General features: G+C 43.1%; 21 non-coding genes across 21 annotated transcripts; all 21 read right to left on the bottom strand.

The window, feature by feature from the left end:
- Positions 1-119: 119 nt before the first annotated feature.
- On the bottom strand, positions 120-246 carry TRNAL-CAA (transfer RNA leucine (anticodon CAA)). The gene is made up of 2 exons: positions 209-246; positions 120-165 (listed from the first exon to the last, which is right to left on the bottom strand). It is a non-coding gene; the product is annotated as a tRNA-Leu (tRNA).
- A 701-nt stretch (positions 247-947) lies between these two features.
- TRNAL-CAA (transfer RNA leucine (anticodon CAA)) lies at positions 948-1,074 on the bottom strand. Its single transcript has 2 exons — positions 1,037-1,074; positions 948-993 (listed from the first exon to the last, which is right to left on the bottom strand). It is a non-coding gene; the product is annotated as a tRNA-Leu (tRNA).
- An 84-nt stretch (positions 1,075-1,158) lies between these two features.
- On the bottom strand, positions 1,159-1,285 carry TRNAL-CAA (transfer RNA leucine (anticodon CAA)). Its single transcript has 2 exons — positions 1,248-1,285; positions 1,159-1,204 (listed from the first exon to the last, which is right to left on the bottom strand). It is a non-coding gene; the product is annotated as a tRNA-Leu (tRNA).
- A 490-nt stretch (positions 1,286-1,775) lies between these two features.
- Positions 1,776-1,902, bottom strand: TRNAL-CAA (transfer RNA leucine (anticodon CAA)). The gene is made up of 2 exons: positions 1,865-1,902; positions 1,776-1,821 (listed from the first exon to the last, which is right to left on the bottom strand). It is a non-coding gene; the product is annotated as a tRNA-Leu (tRNA).
- A 699-nt stretch (positions 1,903-2,601) lies between these two features.
- TRNAL-CAA (transfer RNA leucine (anticodon CAA)) lies at positions 2,602-2,728 on the bottom strand. The gene is made up of 2 exons: positions 2,691-2,728; positions 2,602-2,647 (listed from the first exon to the last, which is right to left on the bottom strand). It is a non-coding gene; the product is annotated as a tRNA-Leu (tRNA).
- Positions 2,729-2,812: 84 nt separating this feature from the next.
- On the bottom strand, positions 2,813-2,939 carry TRNAL-CAA (transfer RNA leucine (anticodon CAA)). Its single transcript has 2 exons — positions 2,902-2,939; positions 2,813-2,858 (listed from the first exon to the last, which is right to left on the bottom strand). It is a non-coding gene; the product is annotated as a tRNA-Leu (tRNA).
- Positions 2,940-3,025: 86 nt separating this feature from the next.
- On the bottom strand, positions 3,026-3,152 carry TRNAL-CAA (transfer RNA leucine (anticodon CAA)). Its single transcript has 2 exons — positions 3,115-3,152; positions 3,026-3,071 (listed from the first exon to the last, which is right to left on the bottom strand). It is a non-coding gene; the product is annotated as a tRNA-Leu (tRNA).
- Positions 3,153-3,658: 506 nt separating this feature from the next.
- TRNAL-CAA (transfer RNA leucine (anticodon CAA)) lies at positions 3,659-3,785 on the bottom strand. The gene is made up of 2 exons: positions 3,748-3,785; positions 3,659-3,704 (listed from the first exon to the last, which is right to left on the bottom strand). It is a non-coding gene; the product is annotated as a tRNA-Leu (tRNA).
- Positions 3,786-3,870: 85 nt separating this feature from the next.
- On the bottom strand, positions 3,871-3,997 carry TRNAL-CAA (transfer RNA leucine (anticodon CAA)). Its single transcript has 2 exons — positions 3,960-3,997; positions 3,871-3,916 (listed from the first exon to the last, which is right to left on the bottom strand). It is a non-coding gene; the product is annotated as a tRNA-Leu (tRNA).
- Positions 3,998-4,079: 82 nt separating this feature from the next.
- Positions 4,080-4,206, bottom strand: TRNAL-CAA (transfer RNA leucine (anticodon CAA)). The gene is made up of 2 exons: positions 4,169-4,206; positions 4,080-4,125 (listed from the first exon to the last, which is right to left on the bottom strand). It is a non-coding gene; the product is annotated as a tRNA-Leu (tRNA).
- Positions 4,207-4,290: 84 nt separating this feature from the next.
- On the bottom strand, positions 4,291-4,417 carry TRNAL-CAA (transfer RNA leucine (anticodon CAA)). The gene is made up of 2 exons: positions 4,380-4,417; positions 4,291-4,336 (listed from the first exon to the last, which is right to left on the bottom strand). It is a non-coding gene; the product is annotated as a tRNA-Leu (tRNA).
- Positions 4,418-4,500: 83 nt separating this feature from the next.
- TRNAL-CAA (transfer RNA leucine (anticodon CAA)) lies at positions 4,501-4,627 on the bottom strand. The gene is made up of 2 exons: positions 4,590-4,627; positions 4,501-4,546 (listed from the first exon to the last, which is right to left on the bottom strand). It is a non-coding gene; the product is annotated as a tRNA-Leu (tRNA).
- Positions 4,628-4,711: 84 nt separating this feature from the next.
- Positions 4,712-4,838, bottom strand: TRNAL-CAA (transfer RNA leucine (anticodon CAA)). Its single transcript has 2 exons — positions 4,801-4,838; positions 4,712-4,757 (listed from the first exon to the last, which is right to left on the bottom strand). It is a non-coding gene; the product is annotated as a tRNA-Leu (tRNA).
- A 490-nt stretch (positions 4,839-5,328) lies between these two features.
- On the bottom strand, positions 5,329-5,455 carry TRNAL-CAA (transfer RNA leucine (anticodon CAA)). Its single transcript has 2 exons — positions 5,418-5,455; positions 5,329-5,374 (listed from the first exon to the last, which is right to left on the bottom strand). It is a non-coding gene; the product is annotated as a tRNA-Leu (tRNA).
- Positions 5,456-6,157: 702 nt separating this feature from the next.
- On the bottom strand, positions 6,158-6,284 carry TRNAL-CAA (transfer RNA leucine (anticodon CAA)). The gene is made up of 2 exons: positions 6,247-6,284; positions 6,158-6,203 (listed from the first exon to the last, which is right to left on the bottom strand). It is a non-coding gene; the product is annotated as a tRNA-Leu (tRNA).
- A 295-nt stretch (positions 6,285-6,579) lies between these two features.
- Positions 6,580-6,706, bottom strand: TRNAL-CAA (transfer RNA leucine (anticodon CAA)). Its single transcript has 2 exons — positions 6,669-6,706; positions 6,580-6,625 (listed from the first exon to the last, which is right to left on the bottom strand). It is a non-coding gene; the product is annotated as a tRNA-Leu (tRNA).
- A 490-nt stretch (positions 6,707-7,196) lies between these two features.
- On the bottom strand, positions 7,197-7,323 carry TRNAL-CAA (transfer RNA leucine (anticodon CAA)). Its single transcript has 2 exons — positions 7,286-7,323; positions 7,197-7,242 (listed from the first exon to the last, which is right to left on the bottom strand). It is a non-coding gene; the product is annotated as a tRNA-Leu (tRNA).
- Positions 7,324-8,022: 699 nt separating this feature from the next.
- On the bottom strand, positions 8,023-8,149 carry TRNAL-CAA (transfer RNA leucine (anticodon CAA)). The gene is made up of 2 exons: positions 8,112-8,149; positions 8,023-8,068 (listed from the first exon to the last, which is right to left on the bottom strand). It is a non-coding gene; the product is annotated as a tRNA-Leu (tRNA).
- Positions 8,150-8,233: 84 nt separating this feature from the next.
- TRNAL-CAA (transfer RNA leucine (anticodon CAA)) lies at positions 8,234-8,360 on the bottom strand. The gene is made up of 2 exons: positions 8,323-8,360; positions 8,234-8,279 (listed from the first exon to the last, which is right to left on the bottom strand). It is a non-coding gene; the product is annotated as a tRNA-Leu (tRNA).
- Positions 8,361-8,441: 81 nt separating this feature from the next.
- TRNAL-CAA (transfer RNA leucine (anticodon CAA)) lies at positions 8,442-8,568 on the bottom strand. Its single transcript has 2 exons — positions 8,531-8,568; positions 8,442-8,487 (listed from the first exon to the last, which is right to left on the bottom strand). It is a non-coding gene; the product is annotated as a tRNA-Leu (tRNA).
- An 83-nt stretch (positions 8,569-8,651) lies between these two features.
- On the bottom strand, positions 8,652-8,778 carry TRNAL-CAA (transfer RNA leucine (anticodon CAA)). Its single transcript has 2 exons — positions 8,741-8,778; positions 8,652-8,697 (listed from the first exon to the last, which is right to left on the bottom strand). It is a non-coding gene; the product is annotated as a tRNA-Leu (tRNA).
- Positions 8,779-9,005: the final 227 nt, after the last annotated feature.

The raw sequence follows: 9,005 nt of genomic DNA on the forward strand, positions 1-9,005 counted from the left end.
TGAGTGTGGCACCTTAGACCGCTCCGCCATCCTGACATAGAAAGCGCCGTCTAATTCCCTATTCGCAACGTTAATTTTTGAATTTGTATACGCAATCATTTAATTTAAAAAAGCGTTTTTGTCAGAAGTGGGATGTGAACCCACGTCCTCATACGAGGACCAGAATTCACACGTCTCCATTTAACTAAGAAGACCAGGTTTTCAACGCCTTGAGTCTGGCGCCTTAGACCGCTCGGCCATCCTGACGTAGAAAGCGCCGTCTAATTCCCTATTCGCGACGTTAATTTTTGAATTTTTATACGCAATCATTTAATTTAAAAAAAAACGTTGTTGTCAGAAGTGGGATTCGAACCCACGCCCTCATACGAGGACCAGAATTCACACGTCTCCATTTAACGAAGAAGACAAGGTTTTCAACGCCTTGATGCTGGCGTATAGACCGCTCGGCCATCCTGATATAAGAGCCGCCGTCTAGTTCCCTATTCGCAACGTTAATTTTTGAATTTTTATACGCAATCATTAAATTTAAAAAAGCGTTGTTGTCAGACGTATGATTCGAACCCACGCCCTCATTCGTAGACCAGAAATCACACGTCTCCATCTAACGAGGAACGCCTTGAGTCTGGCACCTTAGACCGCTCAGCCATCCTGACATAGAAAGCCCAGTCTAATTCCCTATTCGCAACGTTAATTTTTGAATTTTTAAACGCAATAATTTAATTTAAAAAAGCGTTGTTGTCAGAAAAGGGATTCGAACCCACGCCCTCCTACGAGAACCAGAATTCACACGGCTCCATTTAACGAAGAAGACAAGGTTTTCAACGCCTTGAGTCTGGCGCCTTAGACCGCTCGGCCATTCTGCCGTAGAGAGCGCCGTCTAATTCCCTATTCGCAACGTTAATTTTTGAATTTTTATACGCAATCATTTAATTTAAAAAAAGCGTTTTTGTCAGAAATGGGATTCGAACCCACGCCCTCATACGAGGACCAGAATTCACACGTCTCCATTTAAAGAAGAAGACAAGGTTTTCAACGCCTTGAGTCTGGCGCCTTAGACCGCTCGGCCATCCTGACGTACAGAGCGCCGTCTAATTCCCTATTCGCAACGTTAATTTTTGAATTTTTATACGCAATCATTTAATTTAAAAAAAGCGTTTTTGTCAGAAATGGGATTCGAACCCACGCCCTCATACGAGGACCAGAATTCACACGTCTCCATTTAAAGAAGAAGACAAGGTTTTCAACGCCTTGAGTCTGGCGCCTTAGACCGCTCGGCCATCCTGACGTAGGAAGCGCTGTCTAATTCCCTATTCGCAACGTTAATTTTTGAATTTGTATACGCAATCATTTAATTTAAAAAAAGCATTTTAGTCAGAAAAGGGATTCGAACTCACGCCCTCATACGACGAACATAATTCACACGTCTAAATCAAACGGTGAAGACAAGGTTTTTAACGCCTTGAGACTGGCGCCTTAGACCGCTCGGCCATCCTGACATAGAAAGCACGGTCTAATTCCCTATTCGCAACGTTAATTTTTGAATTTTTATACGCAATCATTAAATTTAAAAAAGCGTTGTTGTCAGACGTATGATTCGAACCCACGCCCTTATTCGTAGACCAGAAATCACACGTCTCCATCTAACGAGGAACGCCTTGAGTGTGGCACCTTAGACCGCTCCGCCATCCTGACATAGAAAGCGCCGTCTAATTCCCTATTTGCAACGTTAATTTTTGAATTTGTATACGCAATCATTTAATTTAAAAAAGCGTTTTTGTCAGAAGTGGGATGTGAACCCACGTCCTCATACGAGGACCAGAATTCACACGTCTCCATTTAACTAAGAAGACCAGGTTTTCAACGCCTTGAGTCTGGCGCCTTAGACCGCTCGGCCATCCTGACGTAGAAAGCGCCGTCTAATTCCCTATTCGCGACGTTAATTTTTGAATTTTTATACGCAATCATTTAATTTAAAAAAAAACGTTGTTGTCAGAAGTGGGATTCGAACCCACGCCCTCATACGAGGACCAGAATTCACACGTCTCCATTTAACGAAGAAGACAAGGTTTTCAACGCCTTGATGCTGGCGTATAGACCGCTCGGCCATCCTGATATAAGAGCCGCCGTCTAGTTCCCTATTCGCAACGTTAATTTTTGAATTTTTATACGCAATCATTAAATTTAAAAAAGCGTTGTTGTCAGACGTATGATTCGAACCCACGCCCTCATTCGTAGACCAGAAATCACACGTCTCCATCTAACGAGGAACGCCTTGAGTCTGGCACCTTAGACCGCTCAGCCATCCTGACATAGAAAGCCCAGTCTAATTCCCTATTCGCAACGTTAATTTTTGAATTTTTAAATGCAATAATTTAATTTAAAAAAGCGTTGTTGTCAGAAAAGGGATTCGAACCCACGCCCTCCTACGAGAACCAGAATTCACACGGCTCCATTTAACGAAGAAGACAAGGTTTTCAACGCCTTGAGTCTGGCGCCTTAGACCGCTCGGCCATTCTGCCGTAGAGAGCGCCGTCTAATTCCCTATTCGCAACGTTAATTTTTGAATTTTTATACGCAATCATTTAATTTAAAAAAAAATGTTGTCAGCAGTGGGATTCGAACCCACGCCCTCATACGAGAACCAGAATTCACACGTCTCCATTTTACGATGAAGACAAGGTTTTCAACGCCTTGAGTCTGGCGCCTTAGACCGCTCAGCCATCCTGACGTAAAGAGCGACGTTTAATTCCCTATTCGCAACGTTAATTTTTGAATTTTTATACGCAATCATTTAATTTAAAAAAAAAGTTGTTGTCAGAAGTGGGATTCGAACCCAAGCCCTCATACGAGGACCAGAATTCACACGTCTCCATTTAACGAAGAAGACAAGGTTTTCAACGCCTTGAGTCTGGCGCCTTAGACCGCTCAGCCATCCTGACGTAAAGAGCGACGTCTAATTCCCTATTCGCAACGTTAATTTTTGAATTTTTATACGCAATCATTTAATTTAAAAAAAAAACGTTGTTGTCAGAAGTGGGATTCGAACCCACGCCCTCATACGAGGACCACAATTCACACGTCTCCATTTAACGAAGAAGACAAGGTTTTCAACGCCTTGAGTCTGGCGCCTTAGACCGCTCGGCCATTCTGACGTAAAGAGCGCCGTCTAATTCCCTATTCGCAACGTTAATTTTTGAATTTTTATACGCAATCATATAATTTTAAAAAAACGTTGTTATCACAAGTGGGAATCGAACCCACGCCCTCATCAAAGGACCAGAATTCACACGTCTCCATTTAACGAAGAAGACAAGGTTTTCAACGCCTTGAGTCCGGCGCCTTAGACCGCTCGGCCATCCTGACGTAGAGAGCGCCGTCTAATTCCCTATTCGCAACGTTAATTTTTGAATTTTTATACGCAATCATATAATTTTAAAAAAACGTTGTTGTCACAAGTGGGAATCGAACCCACGCCCTCATACGAGGACCAGAATTCACACGTCTCCATTTAACGAAGAAGACAAGGTTTTCATCGCCATGAGTCTGGCGCCTTAGACCGCTCAGCCATCCTGACGTAGAGAGCAGCGCCTAATTCCCTATTCGCAGCGTTAATATTTGAATTTTTATACGCAATCATTTAATTTAAAAAAAGCGTTTTTGTCAGAAATGGGATTCGAACCCACGCCCTCATACGAGGACCAGAATTCACACGTCTCCATTTAAAGAAGAAGACAAGGTTTTCAACGCCTTGAGTCTGGCGCCTTAGACCGCTCGGCCATCCTGACGTACAGAGCGCCGTCTAATTCCCTATTCGCAACGTTAATTTTTGAATTTTTATACGCAATCATTTAATTTTAAAAAAAGCGTTTTTGTCAGAAATGGGATTCGAACCCACGCCCTCCTACGAGAACCAGAATTCACACGGCTCCATTTAACGAAGAAGACAAGGTTTTCAACGCCTTGAGTCTGGCGCCTTAGACCGCTCGGCCATTCTGCCGTAGAGAGCGCCGTCTAATTCCCTATTCGCAACGTTAATTTTTGAATTTTTATACGCAATCATTTAATTTAAAAAAAAATGTTGTCAGCAGTGGGATTCGAACCCACGCCCTCATACGAGAACCAGAATTCACACGTCTCCATTTTACGATGAAGACAAGGTTTTCAACGCCTTGAGTCTGGCGCCTTAGACCGCTCAGCCATCCTGACGTAAAGAGCGACGTTTAATTCCCTATTCGCAACGTTAATTTTTGAATTTTTATACGCAATCATTTAATTTAAAAAAAAAGTTGTTGTCAGAAGTGGGATTCGAACCCACGCCCTCATACGAGGACCAGAATTCACACGTCTCCATTTAACGAAGAAGACAAGGTTTTCAACGCCTTGAGTCTGGCGCCTTAGACCGCTCAGCCATCCTGACGTAAAGAGCGACGTCTAATTCCCTATTCGCAACGTTAATTTTTGAATTTTTATACGCAATCATTTAATTTAAAAAAAAATTGTTGTCAGCAGTGGGATTCGAACCCACGCCCTCATACGAGGACCAGAATTCACACGTCTCCATTTAAAGAAGAAGACCAGGTTTTCAACGCCTTGAGTCTGGCGCCTTAGACCGCTCGGCCATCCTGACATACAGAGCGCCGTCTAATTCCCTATTCGCAACGTTAATTTTTGAATTTTTATACGCAATCATTTATTTTAAAAAAAGCGTTTTTGTCAGAAGTGGGATTTGAACCCACGCCCTCATACGAGGACCAGAATTCACACGTCTCCATTTAACGAAGAAGACAAGGTTTTCAACGCCTTGAGTCTGGCGCCTTAGACCGCTCGGCCATCCTGACGTAGAAAGCGCTGTCTAATTCCCTATTCGCAACGTTAATTTTTGAATTTTTATACGCAATCATTTAATTTAAAAAAAACGTTTTTGTCAGATGTGGGATTCGTACCCAGGCCCTCATACGAGGACCAGAATTCACACGTCCCCATTTAACGAAGAAGACAAGGTTTTCAATGCCTTGAGTCTGGCGCCTTAGACCGCTCGGCCATCCTGACGTAGAGAGCGCCGTCTAATTCCCTATTCGCAACGTTAATTTTTGAATTTTTATACGCAATCATTAAATTTAAAAAAGCGTTGTTGTCAGACGTATGATTCGAACCCACGCCCTCATTCGTAGACCAGAAATCACACGTCTCCATCTAACGAGGAATGCCTTGAGTGTGGCACCTTAGACCGCTCAGCCATCCTGACATAGAAAGCGCCGTCTAATTCCCTATTCGCAACGTTAATTTTTGAATTTGTATACGCAATCATTTAATTTAAAAAAGCGCTTTTGTCAGAAGTGGGATGTGAACCCACGTCCTCATACGAGGACCAGAATTCACACGTCTCCATTTAACTAAGAAGAACAGGTTTTCAACGCCTTGAGTCTGGCGCCTTAGACCGCTCGGCCATCCTGACGTAGAAAGCGCCGTCTAATTCCCTATTCGCGACGTTAATTTTTGAATTTTTATACGCAATCATTTAATTTAAAAAAAACGTTGTTGTCAGAAGTGGGATTCGAACCCACGCCCTCATACGAGGACCAGAATTCACACGTCTCCATTTAACGAAGAAGACGAGGTTTTCAACGCCTTGATGCTGGTGCCTTAGACCGCTCGGCCATCCTGATAAAGGAGCCGCCGTCTAGTTACCTATTCGCAACGTTAATTTTTGAATTGTTATACGCAATCATTAAATTTAAAAAAGCGTTGTTGTCAGACGTATGATTCGAACCCACGCCCTCATCCGTAGACCAGCAATCACACGTCTCCATCTAACGAGGAACGCCTTGAGTCCGGCACCTTAGACCGCTCAGCCATCCTGACATAGAAAGCGCCGTCTAATTCCCTATTCGCAACGTTAATTTTTGAATTTGTATACGCAATCATTTAATTTAAATAAAGCATTTTTGTCAGAAAAGGGGTTCGAACTCACGCCCTCATACGACGAACAGAATTCACACGGCTCGATTTAACGAAGAAGACAAGGTTTTCAACGCCTTGAGTCTGGCGCCTTAGACCGCTCGGCCATCCTGACGTAGAGAACGCCGTCTAATTCCCTATTCGCAACGTTAATTTTTGAATTTTTATACGCAATCATTTATTTTAAAAAAAGCGTTTTTGTCAGAAGTGGGATTTGAACCCACGCCCTCATACGAGGACCAGAATTCACACGTCTCCATTTAACGAAGAAGACAAGGTTTTCAACGCCTTGAGTCTGGCGCCTTAGACCGCTCGGCCATCCTGACGTAGAAAGCGCTGTCTAATTCCCTATTCGCAACGCTAATTTTTGAATTTTTATACGCAATCATTTAATTTAAAAAAAACGTTTTTGTCAGATGTGGGATTCGTACCCAGTCCCTCATACGAGGACCAGAATTCACATGTCCCCATTTAACGAAGAAGACAAGGTTTTCAATGCCTTGAGTCTGGCGCCTTAGACCGCTCGGCCATCCTGACGTAGAGAGCGCCGTCTAATTCCCTATTCGCAACGTTAATTTTTGAATTTTTATACGCAATCATTTATTTTAAAAAAAGCGTTTTTGTCAGAAGTGGGATTTGAACCCACGCCCTCATACGAGGACCAGAATTCACACGTCTCCATTTAACGAAGAAGACAAGGTTTTCAACGCCTTGAGTCTGGCGCCTTAGACCGCTCGGCCATCCTGACGTAGAAAGCGCTGTCTAATTCCCTATTCGCAACGCTAATTTTTGAATTTTTATACGCAATCATTTAATTTAAAAAAAACGTTTTTGTCAGATGTGGGATTCGTACCCAGTCCCTCATACGAGGACCAGAATTCACATGTCCCCATTTAACGAAGAAGACAAGGTTTTCAATGCCTTGAGTCTGGCGCCTTAGACCGCTCGGCCATCCTGACGTAGAGAGCGCCGTCTAATTCCCTATTCGCAACGTTAATTTTTGAATTTTTATACGCAATCATTAAATTTAAAAAAGCGTTGTTGTCAGACGTATGATTCGAACCCACGCCCTCATTCGTAGACCAGAAATCACACGTCTCCATCTAACGAGGAATGCCTTGAGTGTGGCACCTTAGACCGCTCAGCCATCCTGACATAGAAAGCGCCGTCTAATTCCCTATTCGCAACGTTAATTTTTGAATTTGTATACGCAATCATTTAATTTAAAAAAGCGCTTTTGTCAGAAGTGGGATGTGAACCCACGTCCTCATACGAGGACCAGAATTCACACGTCTCCATTTAACTAAGAAGACCAGGTTTTCAACGCCTTGAGTCTGGCGCCTTAGACCGCTCGGCCATCCTGACGTAGAAAGCGCCGTCTAATTCCCTATTCGCGACGTTAATTTTTGAATTTTTATACGCAATCATTTAATTTAAAAAAAACGTTGTTGTCAGAAGTGGGATTCGAACCCACGCCCTCATACGAGGACCAGAATTCACACGTCTCCATTTAACGAAGAAGACAAGGTTTTCAACGCCTTGATGCTGGCGCCTTAGACCGCTCGGCCATCCTGATATAGGAGCCGCCGTCTAGTTCCCTATTCGCAACGTTAATTTTTGAATTGTTATACGCAATCATTAAATTTAAAAAAGCGTTGTTGTCAGACGTATGATTCGAACCCACGCCCTCATCCGTAGACCAGCAATCACACGTCTCCATCTAACGAGGAACGCCTTGAGTCCGGCACCTTAGACCGCTCAGCCATCCTGACATAGTAAGCGCCGTCTAATTCCCTATTCGCAACGTTAATTTTTGAATTTGTATACGCAATCATTTAATTTAAATAAAGCATTTTTGTCAGAAAAGGGGTTCGAACTCACGCCCTCATACGACGAACAGAATTCACACGTCTCCATTTAACGAAGAAGACAAGGTTTTCAACGCCTTGAGTCTGGCGCCTTAGACCGCTCGGCCATCCTGACGTAGAGAACGCCGTCTAATTCCCTATTCGCAACGTTAATTTTTGAATTTTTATACGCAATCATTTAATTTAAAAAATTTGTTGTCAGAAGTGGGATTTGAACCCACGCCCTCATACGAGGACCAGAATTCACACGTCTCCATTTTACGATTAAGACAAGGTTTTCAACGCCTTGAGTCTGGCGCCTTAGACCGCTCGGCCATCCTGACGTAGAGAACGCCGTCTAATTCCGTATTCGCAACGTTAATTTTTGAATTTTTAAACGCAATCATTTAATTTAAAAAAAGCGTTTTTGTCAGAAGTGGGATTCGAACCCACGCCCTCATACGAGGACCAGAATTCACACGTCTCCATTTAACGAAGAAGACAAGGTTTACAACGCCTTGAGTCTGGCGCCTTAGACCGCTCGGCCATCCTGACGTGGAGAACGCCGTCTAATTCCCTATTCGCAACGTTAATTTTTGAATTTTTATACGCAATCATTTAATTTAAAAAATTTGTTGTCAGAAGTGGGATTTGAACCCACGCCCTCATACGAGGACCAGAATTCACACGTCTCCATTTTACGATTAAGACAAGGTTTTCAACGCCTTGAGTCTGGCGCCTTAGACCGCTCGGCCATCCTGACGTAGAGAACGCCGTCTAATTCCCTATTCGCAACGTTAATTTTTGAATTTTTATACGCAATCATTTAATTTAAAAAAAAGTTGTTGTCAGAATTGGGATTCGAACCCACGCCCTCATACGAGGACCAGAATTCACACGTCTCCATTTAACGAAGAAGACAAGGTTTTCAACGCCTTGAGTCTGGCGCCTTAGACCGCTCGGCCATCCTGACGTAGAGAACGCCGTCTTATTCCCTTTTCGCAACGTTAATTTTTGAATTTTTATACGCAATCATTTAATTTAAAAAAAAAGTTGTTGTCAGAAGTGGTATTTGAACCCACGCCCTCATACGTGGACCAGAATTCACACGTCTCCATCTAAAGACGAATACTTAGCCCAGTTATAGTTATATTGAAACAGAATTCTGGAGGTGCTTCAAAGCGGCTGGTGAAACTCAGA

The sequence above is a fragment of the Leiobunum rupestre genome, chromosome 3 (assembly GCF_980474605.1).
Source record: "Leiobunum rupestre chromosome 3, qqLeiRupe1.1.hap1, whole genome shotgun sequence".
Classification (NCBI taxonomy): domain Eukaryota; kingdom Metazoa; phylum Arthropoda; class Arachnida; order Opiliones; family Sclerosomatidae; genus Leiobunum; species Leiobunum rupestre.